The sequence below is a fragment of the Bos taurus genome, chromosome 12 (genome assembly GCF_002263795.3).
Source record: "Bos taurus isolate L1 Dominette 01449 registration number 42190680 breed Hereford chromosome 12, ARS-UCD2.0, whole genome shotgun sequence".
In the NCBI taxonomy this organism is placed as follows: Eukaryota; Metazoa; Chordata; class Mammalia; order Artiodactyla; family Bovidae; genus Bos; species Bos taurus.
This window is the reverse complement of record NC_037339.1, coordinates 23,651,788-23,668,408: the sequence shown is the minus strand read 5'-3', so window position 1 is coordinate 23,668,408 and position 16,621 is coordinate 23,651,788. Positions and strand designations below refer to the sequence as shown.

Sequence of the window (16,621 nt, the reverse complement as noted above, 5' to 3'; positions counted from 1 at the left end):
GCACTCTATACCCAGTGTGGTTCTTGGCACATAGAAAGAGATAAAAATTTGTTGAATTGCTTGTGGTCAAATCAACCCAAATTTTGGTAATTAACTTGGAGCAGTTGCTTCTCATCTTAGTATGAGCCCCAGAAATTTCTGTCAAGCAGGGGGAAAAAGTTGCTTTTAACAAGTATGGCAAGTTTGTCAATATGTATGAGTCTTTGCAATTCAGTGAGAGAAAAAGTACTCATTGAGGAATAAAAATTCATAAAATAGGAATTCAAATGGCTCATGTGTTTTTAAACATTTTCAAACTCACTAGAAATCAAAGAACCAAATAATATAAGTATACTATATATATATAGGGTAGTATAAGATGCTGTTTCATCCATCGAAATATCATGGATTAAAATTAATAGATGATATCTGAGTTGACAAAAGATGCAAGGCATAGACCCTCTTATACAGAGGGGGCATAAATATAAAGTGATTTGATCTTCTGGAGGACCACTCCTAATATTCTCAAAAGTCTTAAATAGATCATTTTACCTGGTGATCTCCATTACTAGGGAATTATTCAATGCAAGTAATCAGAGATGTGAACAAAGGTTTCTGCACAAGAATATTCATCATAGCATTATTTATAAAAGCAGAAAACAAAAAAGAAATAATCTCAATGTTAAATAATAGAGATTTAGGTATAAAGTATATTATGTAAAAATATAGTAATACCATTGGGAAAATTAGTGATATTTATGGGTAATATTTAATTAAAATTATATTTTTATATTAAATTAAATACTAAACTAAGTAAAAATAGGGTATAAGATTTTGTGTGTGTATATACATATATACACTGATTGTTATAGACATGCTTATATTCTAACAGTGGTTAGGTGATTTTAATTTTTTAATATTGTCTAAATATTAAGTTTTAACAGTTATTGTTATCTCTTATTCAATACCAAAAGAATATAAGTTATTGAGAATATGTTAAGATTTTGGAGATCCTAAATATTTAGTATATTATCTTTAAATTTCAGGAAGAAAGTGCCAGAGGCAGTCTCCTTTCTTCTACTTTCTTGCACAGTTTCTAATGTTTCAGTTGCTTGCTGAGTACCACTACTACTACTACTACTACTACTACTACTAAGTCGCTTCAGTCGTGTCCGACTCTGTGCGACCCCACAGACGGCAGCCCACCAGGCTTCCCTGTCCCTGGGATTCTCCAGGCAAGAACACTGGAATGGGTTGCCATTTCCTTCCAATGCATGAAAGTGAAAAGGGAAAGTGAAGTCGCTCAGTCGTGTCCAACTCTTAGCGACCCCATGACTGCAGCCTACCAGGCTCCTCCGTCCATGGGATTTTCTAGGCAAAAGTACTGGAGTGGGGGAGTATTACTCAGCCATTAAAAGGAGTATTACTCAGCCATTAAAAAGAATACATTTGAGTCAGTTCTAATGAGATGGATGAAACTGGAACCTATTATACAGAGTGAAGTAAGCCAGAAAGAAAAACACCAATACAGTATACTAACACATATATATGGAATTTAGAAAGATGGAAACAATAACCCTGTGTACGAGACAGCAAAAGAGACACCGATGTATAGATCAGTCTTATGGACTCTGTGGGAGAGGGAGAGGGTGGGGAGATTTGGGAGAATAGCATTGAAACACGTATAATATCATGTATGAAACGAGTCGCCAGTCCAGGTTCGATGCACAGTACTGGATGCTTGGGGCTGGTGCACTGGGACGACCCAGAGGGAGGGGAGGGGAGGGAGGAGGGAGGAGGGTTCAGGATGGGGAACGCGGGTATACCTGTGGCGGATTCATTTCGATATTTGGCAAAACTAATACAATATTGTAAAGTTTAAAAAAAAAAAAGTACTGGAGTGGGGTGCCATTGCCTTCTCCACTGAGTACCACATCAGCTAGTAATTTTTCTTTACTATGTCAGAACCTACTTCTAGATGCATTTTTTTTAATCCTTTTTAATTCTTATGTATCTCTAGCTATGGCCCTACAGATGAGACTCTTCTCTGTAATGTCTAAGGAAAATATTTCTTAACACTAGTTGTTCACAGAATGACAACAGAAGTAAAATCTTTACTTTGATCTGGACCAAACTTCAAGAAAATTGGTTGAGCATGTATGGTGTTAAAAAGGCTCTGTCTATAAACATTTTTCTTAGCTTAAGTGAAGAATCAAGCTCTGTATCTTTGACCTTTGAAATGGGCTCATGCTGCCAAAAATGTTATTAGTGTTTCAGATAGGAGACAGCTTTGAGTAGCAGTAAGTCCATGATCAGGAAATTTTATCAGATATTTATACTTGTGGATGTATGCATGCATGCTCAGTTAGTTAGTCATGTCCCATCTCTTTGCAGTCCCATAGACTGTAGCCCACCAGATTCCTCTGTCCACCTGATTCTCCAGGCAAGAAGACTGAAGTGCGTTGCCATTTCCTCTTCCAGGGGATCTTCCCTACCCAGGGATGATACCTGCATCTTCTGCATTGGCAGGTAGATTCTTTACCATAGAGCCACCTGGGAAGCCCCATATATATGTATAGTGAAAGTCGCTCAGTCCTGTCTGACTCTTTGCGACCCCATGGACTGTAGCCTGCCAGGTTCCTCTGTCCATGGAATTCTCCAGGCAGTTCCACAATTCTACTGCGGTTCCCTTCTCTAGGGGATCTTCCCAACCCAGAGATCAAATTGAGGTCTCCTGCATTGCAGGCAGATTCTTTACAAGCTGAGCTACCAGGGAAGCCTATATGTATGTATACATACCTATAAATCATGGAAATATATGTCTGCCTATCAAGACATTAGAAATCTTTGAATAGTTTTAGCTATGTATTCTCTTTGTATATTGAATTTCCAAATAAATCCTTCACATTAAAGTCCATATCCTGGAACTAATCAGCAAACAGTTAGAAAAGTGGAAAGTTAAAAGGAGTCCATTTTGTCCTATCTCTATAGTGATTCACAATGAAAGGAGAGAACATCTGACTGACTGAGCTTTTGTAGTAAGGCACATTTTTATTCAGGTGTGCTTGATAAAAGCAGTTAAAAATTGGCACGACTGTGAATCTTTTCTTTCAGGTTTTATTGACAGATTGCGATGGCTTTATCTTTTTACTAAAGGGGAATTGTCATAATGTTTATCAGTTTTGTGCATATTGTGAATTGCTTTATCTTGATTTTACATTATTCGCACATGCATTTTATAGATAAATAAAAATCAATTTTCTTTTGTAAAGAATAGTCTTCATTCTAAATATTGATTTCTCCTTTACAATTTTACTGAGTTCAGTTGAGCCAAGTTGTCTCTATTTTGATTATATGTTTTATTTTTGGCCAATTATGACGCAGCTGCCTTTAAAACTTGGAAAACAATCCTTGCTACCAGGTCAGTGTCACTTGTTAGGCTGGAGATGTCATCCTAGATCCTTATATGGAGAAGGAATGTTGCATAATTGAAAAACAGGTTTGGAGTCAAATCGTAGGTTACTTTGTTTCTTCCTAAGTCAAATAAAATGTTTAAATGATGACACCAAGCATGAAGCAGCACTTGTGGAAGTAGCTGGAAGGGCACTCAGTAAAAGTTAGCTGACTTCTTTGTCCTGCATTGCCTCTCCTCGCCCATCCTCTTCACAAGATGAACGAGAATTGTATTTTTATTGTCTTGTAAAAACAATTTAAAAAATCGGACATTTATATTCTCATTTAAGAACATGTAAATGTCTTTCATTCCTTTACCATCTGTACTCCCATAAATCCTCTGAATCACACATTAGATTTCCTGCGATGCTATTTTTTGTTTCCCTGGGTAAGTAAATGATTACTTTATTCCTTCTTCTTTCTCCTATTTGATTTTTTTAAAATGTTGGCTCTGTTCTCAGGATCTAAGAAAACTACGTATTACCAGTTATGGTAGAAATATATTTATCTACAAAATAGGTTTGTTTGCAACAATGAAGCTTATTTTTCTTCATTAATAGGAGGGGTAGAGGAACAAGAAAGACCTCTAAGAAGCAAAGCTACAACATCATTTCTTATTACATTATATATAGGACTCCTGGATGGGAAATTTGGCAACTAAATTTCTAAATAAATATATATACATATATATATAATATGATACCATATTTTGCTTTTAATTATTCTGTCATGAAGCCATTGATTAAGAATTTTTCTAAATTATTATATAATTCATTCATTCTTCTACTAGCTAGTTTACTAATCCCTACTAATAAGCAACACTTTATTTATTAAATCATTTTGTGACACTGCTATATATATATTCCTGTTTTAAATTGAAAATAATAAAAAGCTATTTATATTAACTAAATATTCTCTAAGATGCAAAGCCTACACAATTATGAACTTATGAGTATGAAAAATGTGTATTGTTATCACTTATATTCTGAATTTCTAGCAAGTACTCAGCAAATATCTATTAAACTAGTACCTAAATGAATGTGTAAAACAGGGGCACCAGAACTACCCCTGTGATACATTTGCAGAGTAACTAGAGGCTGAACACTGTAGATTATATCTTAAAGTGAAAGTGAAGTCGCTCAGTTGTGTCTGACTCTTTGTGACCCTGTGGACTGAGGCCCACCAGGCTCCTCTGTCCATGGGATTCTCCAGGTAAGAATACTGGAGTGGGTTTGCCATTTCCTTTAACTGATGAGTTAGAGCAATTGAAGAAAATATAATGAAGAGGTAAACTTAAATGTATCTTTAAATCTGCATTTAAAAGTTCAGCTTATATATTTGAAATGAATTCTACTAGATTCTGTATCTTTTTTTTTTTTTTGGTTTATTTTGCCCTTTTTCATCTTTCTGCTCTGTAAAAAGTTATGTACTTGAATTACAAATAAGAATGCATTTTTCAGTATCCAAAGAGAGGATCGTTATACCACCGTCATAGAAAGATGACACGTACAACCTTTCAGAAGTAAAAGAAAAAAAGCTAAATTAATCCAGGATAATCATTGTTCCTAGTGTTTCATCTTGGACAATCTGTTTAATTAACTATATTTCCAAGTAATGATGAAACTAGTGAATAGCCATATCTTATTTTCCCTCTGTGAAAAATTCTTTTTCATCATTACATGAGCAATAGCAATGAACAGCAATTATCCCAAATACAGGTGAGGAGGGAAGCAACTTACTTTGCACAGTTTCTTAGGAGAAAAGTAGATCTCTCCTGGAATGAACCATTAAAATTTGCTCTGGTTGGACCTATATGTAAGAGTTCTGTTATTGTGTGGATTTTAGAATTTTTTGTACCATAGGGTTACAGGGTTTTTTTGATTTATGGAATTATAAAAGTGTATTGTATCATGAAGTTCTGCTGTTGTCATTCAGTCACTAAGTCATGTCCTACTCTTTGTGACCCCATGAACTGCACCATGCCAGACTTCCCTGTCCCTCACTATCTCCAGAAATTTGCTCAAACTCATGTCTATTCAGTCAGTGATGAAGTTTTAGTTTGTTGTATCGTGAGTTATAGACTTTCATTACATCATTGATTTGCAGAGTTTTATTATGTCATGGAATTATAGAAGTTTGTAGTATTGTGGAGTTATAGAAATTTTTAATGTCATGGAGTTAGAGAATGTTGGAGGTAGAGAAATCATCTAGTCCAAACCCTTCATTCTGGAGCAGGGGAGCTGAGAGCCCTGCCTCCCAGTAGGATAGCTGGCAAAACCAGGGTCACAACGAGTTGGAAATATGTCAGAATTTGTCAGTTTTTTTTTTTTCTCCTACATAAGAATCTTATATTTTATTTAAATTTTTATCTTTGTTTGTAAAACCAGAACAAGCTTATATGTTTCTATATTAGGAACTTAATTCTGTTGTTTTAAGGCTTATTTTCAGTTTCCAAAAAAACTAAATCCCAAAGATCTCTGCCTTTTTCTTATTAATGTTTTTACAAAGTTAATAATCTGCATATGACATCTTTGTTCAATCTACTTCAGTACTTGCATAATTTTAATTAGCATTCTGTCTATAGAAGGCATTTAAATAGTACATAAATTAATTAAGGAATAAAAAATGATAGAAGATAGTCAATTTAATTTGAAGGAACCATGAATTAAATGTTATTTGAAACCTGAAGTGAGTTGTCAGTTTAGTATTAAATCTCTGAGTTTCCTGGCATGTAAGAATAGAGAAAAAGTATTGAATAGCTAAATTCCCTTTTCCTCATAAAAGTACATGTTTAATCAATGTTTAATATAAAACTGGTATATTCATATATCCCTATCTTGAGAAAAAAACTTTTGTAGCAATTATTTTAGTGAAAAATCTCTCTTATGAATCTTTGATTTAAAAAAATAAGTAGTATCTTTGGGCTTCCCTGATGGCTCAGCGGGTAAAGAATCCTCCTGCAGTGCAGGAGACATGAGTTCAGTCCCTGGGTCTGGAAGCTCCCCTGGAGAAGAAAATCGCAACCCACTCCAGTATTCTTGCCTGGAGAATCCCTTGGACAGAGGCGCCTAGTGAACTACAGTCCAAAGTATCACAAAGAGTCCGACAGGACTGTAGCCATTACAAAGAAACTAAGCAAGCACAAGCAATATCTTTAACAATGGCATAGCCATAAAAAAGAAAAAAAAAACCACAAATCAAATAACTTCCCCTTTTAAAAAAGAGAGCGTTAACCTTGCATCATAACTCAATGAAATTCTTCCTCCCCTTCCTACATGGTCCCATGATCTCATGAATGCAGCAATTCAAATCACAGGATATGAATCTGGACATTTTATACATTCAATGAGTGGGACAAATTTTTTGCAGTCAAATCAAAGATGATTTCTCTGATGAATGCCATCAGTGCCTATTTGCTATTTTATTGATTACGAAGAGCTTCTTTTATTTCATAAGCAGTTTGCAGGCCATGAAACTCTGTTTCATGAAAAATGGAGTCCAACCACAGATGCACTGCTTTGGTAGGGATAAGACCAAAGGAGTAGCTCTAATTAATTCCGGAATTTTCTTCCCAGATGGACTTTGATTCTTCTGAAGCACTCAGAGAAATGTGTAATCAAAACCCCAGAGTTCTGTTATTGTGGCATAAAACATTCTCGCCCCAAAATGTTCAAGGGTATTTGTTGTGAGTTAACAGCCTTGATAAAAAGGAAAATCAACAGGACCACAAAAGAATATCTGAATTACATCTGTGATATACCTGAATCGGTTATCTGAAAAATAAAGCTCATAAAAATGTTCAAAACCTGCCTTTAGATATGATTAACGCAAACTGTCCATGAAATGTTGGAAAATATTAATTAAATGCAAAGACTGTGGTTCTATTATATTTTGTGTTAATAGTTATTAACTCTAACAATTGTTAACTCTAACAATTGTTGACAAGAATCTTCTTGTATATATTTCTACTTAGGAAAAAAGATTATCACTGTTAAAAAAAAGCATCAGCAGTGCTTCTGATTTCTACTACGATCAAATTGCTACTGTGAAATGCTATGCAATTCATGATAAGAACTTACATTTGTATATTACTTTGGAATGCTTTTATATATATTATCTTGATAAATCCCAAAAAGCACTCTATGAATAAGATATTTGCATATCACAAATAAGACTGTTAGGGCTCAAAGTAATTAAATATCATTTGTTGAGATTAAGATTGACTGAAAAAGAAACTCAAAATGTGTTGGCCTAAATAAGAAAAAATTTCTTTCTTTCTTAAACCTTTATGTTTATCTTTTTCTCTCAGGTCCAGGGCTGCAATCGTGACCCACGGGAGCAGGACCCAAGATCCTTTTATTTTATTACTCTACAATATAAGGCTTTCAGACCCAAGGTCACTTCATGGTCAAAGAAGGCTGCCGAAAGTCTGGGAATTATGATCACATTCTAGTAAGAAGGAAAAACCATGTAAGGGAAGGTTAGTTTCTGGAAATCATACACCCCTTCTGGTGACAGGATCACATGCAACCACACCTGGCTGAAAAGGGACCTAGGGAATCTTATTCTGGGCTCCATTTGTCTAGTTGAAATTGGGGGATTCCATTAATATAAAAACAAGAACAAATCCCTATGGAGAATCAACTTTCAGTCTGTGCTATAGTTCGCACTTCATAGCTGGTAAGTAACAAAACTGGGATTGGAATTCAGGCTTTCTTGTTTCTTACCTCATAGTCAAACTGCATGTGGTCATATAAAGTGAAGTCACTCAGTCATGTCTGACTCTTTGCGACCCCATGGACTGTAGCCTACCAGGCTCTGAGGAGCCTCCCAGTCCATGGAATTTTCCAGGCAAGAGTACTGGAGTGGGTTTCCAGGCTCTAGGTACATGGGCTTTTGCAGTTGCAGCACACAGGCTTAGTAGTTGTGGCTCTCCAGCTGTAGAGCACAGGCTCGGTAGTTGTGGCACACAGGCCCAGTGGCTCCATAGCAGAAGGAATCCCCCAGACCAGAGATCAAGCACATGTCCGCTTCACTGGCAGCAGATTCTTATACACTGTATCACCGGGAAGTCCTTGAATTTTCTTTTAAGTGGGTTGCCATTCCTTTCTCAAGATCTTCCCAACCCAGAGATCAAACCCACATCTACTGCATTAGCAGATGGATTCTTTACCACTGAGACACCAGCAAACAGTTGTAAAATGCATGTTTTCATCTATTCCATGCAAAATTTTAGGTCAAGATTCATTTAGTTTCAGTGACTGAATAAATACCATTTAGAGGGTTTACCAAGGATGAATAAGTCTACAATTCTACAGTGATAGAAGAATTTACATCTTGTGGTTGGTATGGCCCTCCTTTGAGATGAATCATAGAAATTATGAATAATTTTGCCAAAAATTGGGGCTCATAATTCAGAATTAGAACTCTCAACTTCTCTGAGAAGGCTACATGATTTCTTGAATATTTTTATGTTTATATAAAATATTGATGTTAAAATAGGTTTAAAAGTTTGCTCAGTGATTGGCTGAAAATAGAAGTATATTCAACAGAATTTCAGCACTTACATACAGAAATGACCTACACTTGGCATTATACCTTCAGGCCCAAATTCCATAAACGTCCTGAAGATGTGAGAAAACAAAACAAACTATTGAAGGAAGTAAAACGTTTAATAAATGAAAAGAGGGGAAGAGACTGCCTTATTTTGTTGCTGTTAGCTGAGTAGAGAAATTTAAAATGGGTAAAAAGCCTGAGGGGCTTCCCTGGTGGCTCAGATGGTAAAACAATCTGCCTGCAATGCAAGAGACCAGAGTTCAATCCCTGAGTCCAGAAGGTCCCCTGGAGAAGGGAATGGCAAGCCACTTCACTATTCTTGCCTGGAGAATCCCATGCACAGAGGAGCCTGGTGGGGCTACAGTCCATGTGGTCGCAAAGAGTCGGACATGACTGAGTGACTAAGGATACACAAAAAGCCTGAGCGTTTGTGTTTGGAGACATAAAGAAACTATAATAAAGAATTAAATTATTTCTCTTGGTTCAAAGAGTTACAAATGCAATTCATACCAAACTGTGAAACAGTTCTGAAAGTTTAGACTTTTTTAATTACAGCAGTGATCTTCATATTGTAGGGTACACCAGAATCACCTAGAGGGTTTATTAAAACACAGATGACTGGTTCTCAGTCCCATAGTTTCTAATTCAGTGGAAAAGTCTGAAAGAGATGGGAATACCAGACTATCTTACCCACCACTTGAGAAACCTGTATGCAGGTCAGGAAGCAACAGTTAGAACTGGACATGGAACAGACTGGTTCCAAATAGGAAAAGGAGTTCGTCAAGGCTGTATATTGTCACCCTGCTTATTTAACTTCTATGCAGAGTACATCATGAGAAATGCTGGGCTGGAGGAAGCACAAGCTGGAATCAAGTTTGCCGGGAGAAATATCAATAACCTCAGATATGCAGATGACACCACCCTTATGGCAGAAAGTGAAGAGGAACTAAAGAGCCTCTTGATGAACATGAAAGAGGAGAGTGAAAAAGTTGGCTTAAAGCTCAACATTCAGAAAACAAAGATCATGGCATCTGGTGCCATCACTTCATGGGAAATAGATGGGGAAACAGTGGAAATAATGGCTGACTTTATATTTTTGGGCTCCAAAATCACTGCAGATGGTGACTGCAGCCATGAAATTAAAAGACGCTTGCTCCTTGGAAGGAAAGTTATGACCAACCTAGACAGCATATTAAAAAGCAGAGACATTACTTTGTCAGCAAAGGTCCATCTGTCAAGGCTATGGTTTTTCCAGTAGTCATGCATGGATGTGAGAGTTGGGCTATAAAGAAAGCTAAGAACCGAAGAATTGATGCTTTTGAACTGTGGTGTTGGAGAAGACTCTTGAGAGTCCCTTGGACTGCAAGGAGATCCAACCAGTCCATTTTAAAGCAGATCAGTCCTGGGTGTTCATTGGAAGGACTGATGTTGAAGCTGAAACTCCAATACTTTGGCCACCTGATGCAAAGAGCTAATTCATTTGAAAGTACCCTGATGCTGGGAAAGATTGAGGGCAGGAGGAGAAGGGGATGACAGAGAATGAGATGGTTGAAAGGCATCACCGACTCAATGGACATGGGTTTAGGTAGACTCCTGCAGTTGGTGATGGACAGGGAGGCCTGGCGTGCTGTGGTTCATGGGGTCAAAAAGAGTCGGACACTACTGAGCAACTGAACTGAGATCTGCAGTAAGGCTTGAAATCTGAATTTCTTCCAAGTTCCCAGGTGATGTAAATGCTACTGGTCCGAGGACTGCATTTTTAAGACCACTGCAATATGGAATAACTATTGGGGGGAAACAATTGAAATCGCATGTAGGAACAGATAGAATAAAATTCTATATAGTGTTTTCAGTTCTAAAGAAAATGAACTGGCCTTTATTGACAAAGTTGGTAGATGTTTTCATTACCAATAAATGCAATTTTCTGAAATATGACCATTCGAGAAAGATTCACTACAACTCTATGACCAGATAGTGCAGACTTTAGCTTATTTGAAGGAGAAACAGAGATATGTTAAGATTGTTCACCATCTGGGAGAAAGTGGATGTTTATGGCAACTCCACATCTCTGGCACAACACCAAATTACATGTGGGAAAAGACAGCACACAATTTATCCAGATGTTTAGTTTGTAACTTGCCATATGGCCAAACATTCAGAAACAGTGGTTTCAAGTAAATTAACCATCTGGATATTTGACTGAGTTTCTTACATTCTAATCTAATAATTTTAGATAGTGTAGACTCAAACTTGTCCTTAGAGCAATTGACAGATTAAGAAGTCACCCCCCTCCCATGTGTCTATCCACTGCTGGGTTGTTTTTTTTTTTTCTATTTAATTATTTGGCTGTGTCTTATTTTAGGGCTTTTTAAATTCAGGATTTTTAGTTGCAGCATGTGGGATCTAGTTCCTTGATTAGTGATCGAACCCAGGCCCCTGCAGTGGGAGCTTGGAGTGTTAGCCACTGGACCACCAGGAAGTCTTATCCACTGCTGTTTTTCCAACATATAGCATCTATATCACATTGATCCCAGATGCACTTCTGTGTCTTTGAGGCTGGTCATCTACAAGTCATTATTTCAATTGTCATCTCACTGTGCTTTAGTTGTTTAAATTTTTGCAGTGAGAAATCCATGAAGCCACTTAATAGGAACTTTTCCCTTTAATGATTCCATCATGGTTACAATGTTTTCAAAGAAGGGACTTCATGACTATGTACAATACTAGGTGACCACACTTTCTTTTGGACAAAACCTCAGAATATCCAGTATACCTAATTTACACATGTATGTAAACAGTCACATTTGAGACAGCATTTTCACTATTCAAGCTGTTTCAATAAAAATAAAATAGAAGAAATGTTTTAAATGTTGTGTGTGTACATAGTCTGATTAGTTAATATAAAACATATCTATACTACATAGTTAATATAAAACATATCTATGCTACATATATGTGTGTGTGTGTGTGTGTGTGTGTGTGTGTGTGTTTCTATGTAGCCTCTATCTAGTGTTTTACCTGAAAGAAAATACAAAAATTCTAGCTTGGGCGAATGGTATGCGCACATGCACAAAGAAAGTTTCCACATTAATTTATTTTCTTATTGATGTACAACATTTTTTTGCATTATACTTTGGGGATTAAATAATTTAATTTTAAAGCCTCTAATTATTTCCAGTTAGATGCCTGATAACGTGGTGCTTCAAAGAAAGTTTCTTAGATAGTGCCACAAATGGATAGGAACTATTAGCTTTAAAAGCATCTATGAGATAAAAGCTTTATGCTGTATAATGCATGAATGCTAATGAAAATGAAAACTTCAAAGGCAATAAGGTTAAGAACTGACCCCTAAAGTCTAGTTTAGTTCATGTAAAAGAACACTCCTTCAGAGAAAAGGGAGAAAATAGGCAAGTTTTTCTGTGCCAGATATCAAGCTGTTCCATCATATAGTGAAATAATCGCTAAAGTATGAGAATCCGTGATTGACTATGAAGGGCAGGACTGGAGATGACTAAGGTATGCTGTGGTCCTGGAAAGATGGAAGTTCAATATCCAAGGAGCCACTGGATGGGAAGTAGAACCATGGTCACATTAATATGAACAGTAAGACCACAAATCTCAATGCACTGAAACTCGAGTGACGAACAGGAAGTCCAGTGATTTCCAGAAATGCCCAGGATAACTAATTACATATGAGATCCATGCAGTAAGTACAAATCTAAGTCCACAACTCGGCCAGGACTTGTGAACCAAGTTTGTCTGTAGATTGAGGAAAAGCCAGCTGGCCAGTGCGGCTGACTCAACACTTGATGGGTACACTCACACCAGAATTCACTTCAGGAATCAGCCCTGGGAACTGACAACAAAGGTGATCGAAGACGAGTAAAAGATGTACAGATGGAACACAGGAATTGGAAAGTGATACATTGGAAGGGGGCTTTCCAGGTGGAGCTAGCGGTAAAGAACCCACCTCCAAAGCAGGAGACATAAGGGAAGCAAGTTACATCCCTGGGTGAAGATCCCCTGGAGGAGGATATGGCAGCCCACTCCAGTATTCTTGCCTGGGAGAATCCCATGGACAGAGTAGGCTGGCGGGCTACGATCCATGGGGTCACAAAGAGTCGGAAGGACTGAAGCAACTTAGTACACATGGAAAGGTTGGAAGGACTCAGAGTCCAAAAGGGAGAAAGTGTCACCCAGAGATCAGGAAGTTGCTCTCATGACTAGGCTGAAGCTCAGGAATCCATATTTCCCACTGATTGGCTGCAGGTTCTGCCACTGAGGCAGAGCAGGGACTGCTACTGGTGCTGCTGAAGTTACTGAAACTGTAACTCCTGATACCCATTGCTGATATCATCCCTGCCTCTGAGCAGGGGCGATTCTACCTACTGAAACTGATGGAGTTTTCTGATGCCCTCAGTCATTTACATTCTTCTGCTATTTCTCCCTATGGAACAGGATAACATGTTACTTCCCTTCATATTTTAATCCTTTAACTGTGATCCCCACTGATAGAAGCTACTCAAAATCCAGCTGCTTAGCGAGGCTTGGAATTGTGGTCTCCAATCTTTCAGATCTTTGGAATACAAAGAAAACAGGAGCTGAGTAGCCAGGGACCGTATGTGGGAACAGTGTACCCTGTTGTCTTCTCAGCATTCGCAAACCGTTTCCTTTTGTCTTCTCAGCATTCACAAACCCTTATCCGTATTTCACTGCCAAATGGCAAAAATAGCAATGACACCATGACTCAACTAGCCTTGATGAGATTAAAGAAAAGCACATTCTTCCCAGAAAGGGATGATCCAAGTCCTTCCAGTCACCACATTTTTATCTAAGTAATACTTCCTTTTTTAGTTCTTTCAACTGCCTTGGTATTTTATACCCTGAAGATTTCATTCTAATATTAATCACCACCAGTACTCTTTAAATAAAGGAATAGGAAAAAGAGATGGAGGAAATATTAGGAAACACAAGCCCTATGAACACTTCAGTACTTTGTCTTCTGTACCCATTGTTATGCATCTCTGAGATCAGTGTGTAAACCATCTTTTTTCTAACCATTATAATATCATAAGCGTTTCCCCATATCATTAAACATCCCTTGTAAACAATCTTTTTAGTGACTGCATTTTATTGTCATATAGCCATAACATTCTTTACTAATCAAAACTCTATTATGGAAATGTGCTTGCCATTGCTATTATTAATACATTTTTAAATGCATTTTAATCAGTTTCTTAGCCTCTCAAAATAGCATTATTCTGTCAAAAATATACTTTTTAAAAGGGTCCTTGATACATCCTGCGTGATTCCTTTCTAAAATGTGTCTCCATCTATGTTCCCCCACACCAACTCAATGGACATGAGTTAGAGTAAACTCCGGGAGTTGGTGATGGACAGGGATGCCTGGCGTGCTGCAGTCCACAGGGTCGCCAAGAGTCAGACATGACTGAGTAACTGAACTGACTGACTGACTGATAAAGAATTTAAGGTTAAAAGTTAAAATTATTTCCATGATAAATGAAATATCAGCATTGTTTTATTTCTGGTGCTGACACAATGTGTGGCATGTATCGTGGGCATTCAGAAAATATTTTTGAATGAGTAATTGAATTATTTCTATTCAGGCAAGTGTGCTAGAGAAGAAAAGAAGTTATAATCCTTTAGAGTACAAGAGGGTGCACTTATTTTAAAAATGGATTGATTAAGTGATTTGCCAAAACTCATACAGCTATTTTTGAAAAATCCCAAAGTAGAATACACTTTATTGCCTCTAAACTTTATGTTCTTTCTGCAAAAGTTCAGTTCAGTTGCTCAGTCATGTCCAACTCTTTGAGACCCCATGGACTGCAGCACGCCAGGCTTCCCTGTCCATCACTAACTCCTGGAGTTTACACAAACTCATGTCCATTGAGTTGGCGATGCCATCCAACCATCTCATCCTCTGTCATCCCCTTCTTCTCCTTCTGTCTTCAATCTTTCCCAGCATCAGGGTCGTTTCCAATGAGTCAGTTCTTCGCATCAAGTGGCCAAAGTATTGGAGCTTCGGCTTCAGCATCAGTTCTTCCAATGAATATTCAGTACTGATTTCCTTTAGGATTGACTGGCTGGATCTCCTTGCAGTCCAAAGGACTCTCAAGAGTCTTCTCCAACACCACAGTTCGAAAGCATCAATTCTTTCTGCAATACCTAAATATATAATCAATGTAGTTTTTTCCTAGTTGATGCTGTCTCTGTGTATCAACAATCTAAAATAACATACAATTTTAAACTGTATATTTCATTTAGCATAAAATTAAAGTCTAATTTACTATATTCACAAAATTTAGCACGCACACCCACATATCCGTACAAATCAGACTGGTCAATAATTGACCACAAAATAAAAAGAACTGACAAGTTGAACCATTTATCTTGATATATATGATTTCTTTTATGTGGATTTTCCAGAGGGAATTCTCCAAACCTGATGCATTTGGATGTTAGAACTTCAGCAGAAATCAAGTCAGGTGATGGAAATTGGGACTGTCAAGATATCTAATAGTTTAAAAGAAAAAAAAAATAATCCAGTGAGAAGGAACCTAAAAGAGGAACTCCCTTCAAATATACACATAACACTTAACGAATTTTGGTCTGGATCTCTGAATGTGATTTCCTGGGTGATCCTCCAAGGATCCCAGTTGGGGAAAATAAAGGTAGACGGCAGAGAAGTGGGTTACAATTAAAAGCACTAGATTGGCACTTCCTGGTGGTCTAGTGGTTAGGATTCCACACATCCACTGCAGGAGGCAAGGGTTCAATCCCTGGTTAGGGAACTAAGATCTCACATGCCTCGTGACCAAAATAAAAAATAAATAAAAATAAAAGCGGTAGATAAAACACAACATCAACCACCTGAGGATTCCTAAATTTGAACAAAAATAGATGGCTTATGAAGGGAAGCCAAAACTTGGAAAAAAACCCAGATAGAATGTGAGGGGTGTGTGTGTGTGTGTGTGTGTGTGCTATGATTTTTTACATAGCTGGGTAGTAAAACAGTGGCATGGGAAGCCGAAACTTCTATAGAATCCTGTATATCTGTCTATAGGAATCTGAAAAAAGAGCAGATTGCTTCAGAGTGCAGGAGGTGGCAGGGATGGGGTTTCCAGACAGGAGACTTGAAGAGGGAGACTTTCTGTTTACGAACCTGCACAGGCTCAGGCTCACCCCTTAATGGTGTATGAAGGAGACAGACTCAAAACATGGTAACAAAGAAGCTGAGAACTGAACTGGTTGAAACATTGGCCCCAGTCTCAGAGGAACCCCTGACTGTTTCATGTGTGTGACAGACCCAAAGCAGCATAACAAAAGCTTTGAAAACTGAACTAACATGAGAACCACCACCGACCAGAGGCAAGACAGAACTTGTGGTCTGAACCCAAATGGTAGGTTGCTACTGTTGCTGTTTGGTTGCTAAGTTGTGTCAACTCTTTGTGATCCCATTGACTGTAGCCTGTCAGGCTCCTCTGTCCATGGGATACTCCAGAATACTGGAGTGAGTTCCTATTTTCTCCTCCAGGGGTATTCTCAACCCGGAGATCGAACCTGCATCTCCTGCTTTGTAGGCAGATTCTTTACCACTGAGCCACAAGGG

General features: G+C 37.7%; 1 long non-coding RNA gene across 1 annotated transcript; it reads left to right on the top strand.

The window, feature by feature from the left end:
- Positions 1-4,303: 4,303 nt before the first annotated feature.
- LOC132346748 (uncharacterized) lies at positions 4,304-10,923 on the top strand. The gene is made up of 2 exons (XR_009496687.1): positions 4,304-7,912; positions 9,813-10,923. It is a non-coding gene; the product is annotated as an uncharacterized lncRNA (long non-coding RNA).
- Positions 10,924-16,621: the final 5,698 nt, after the last annotated feature.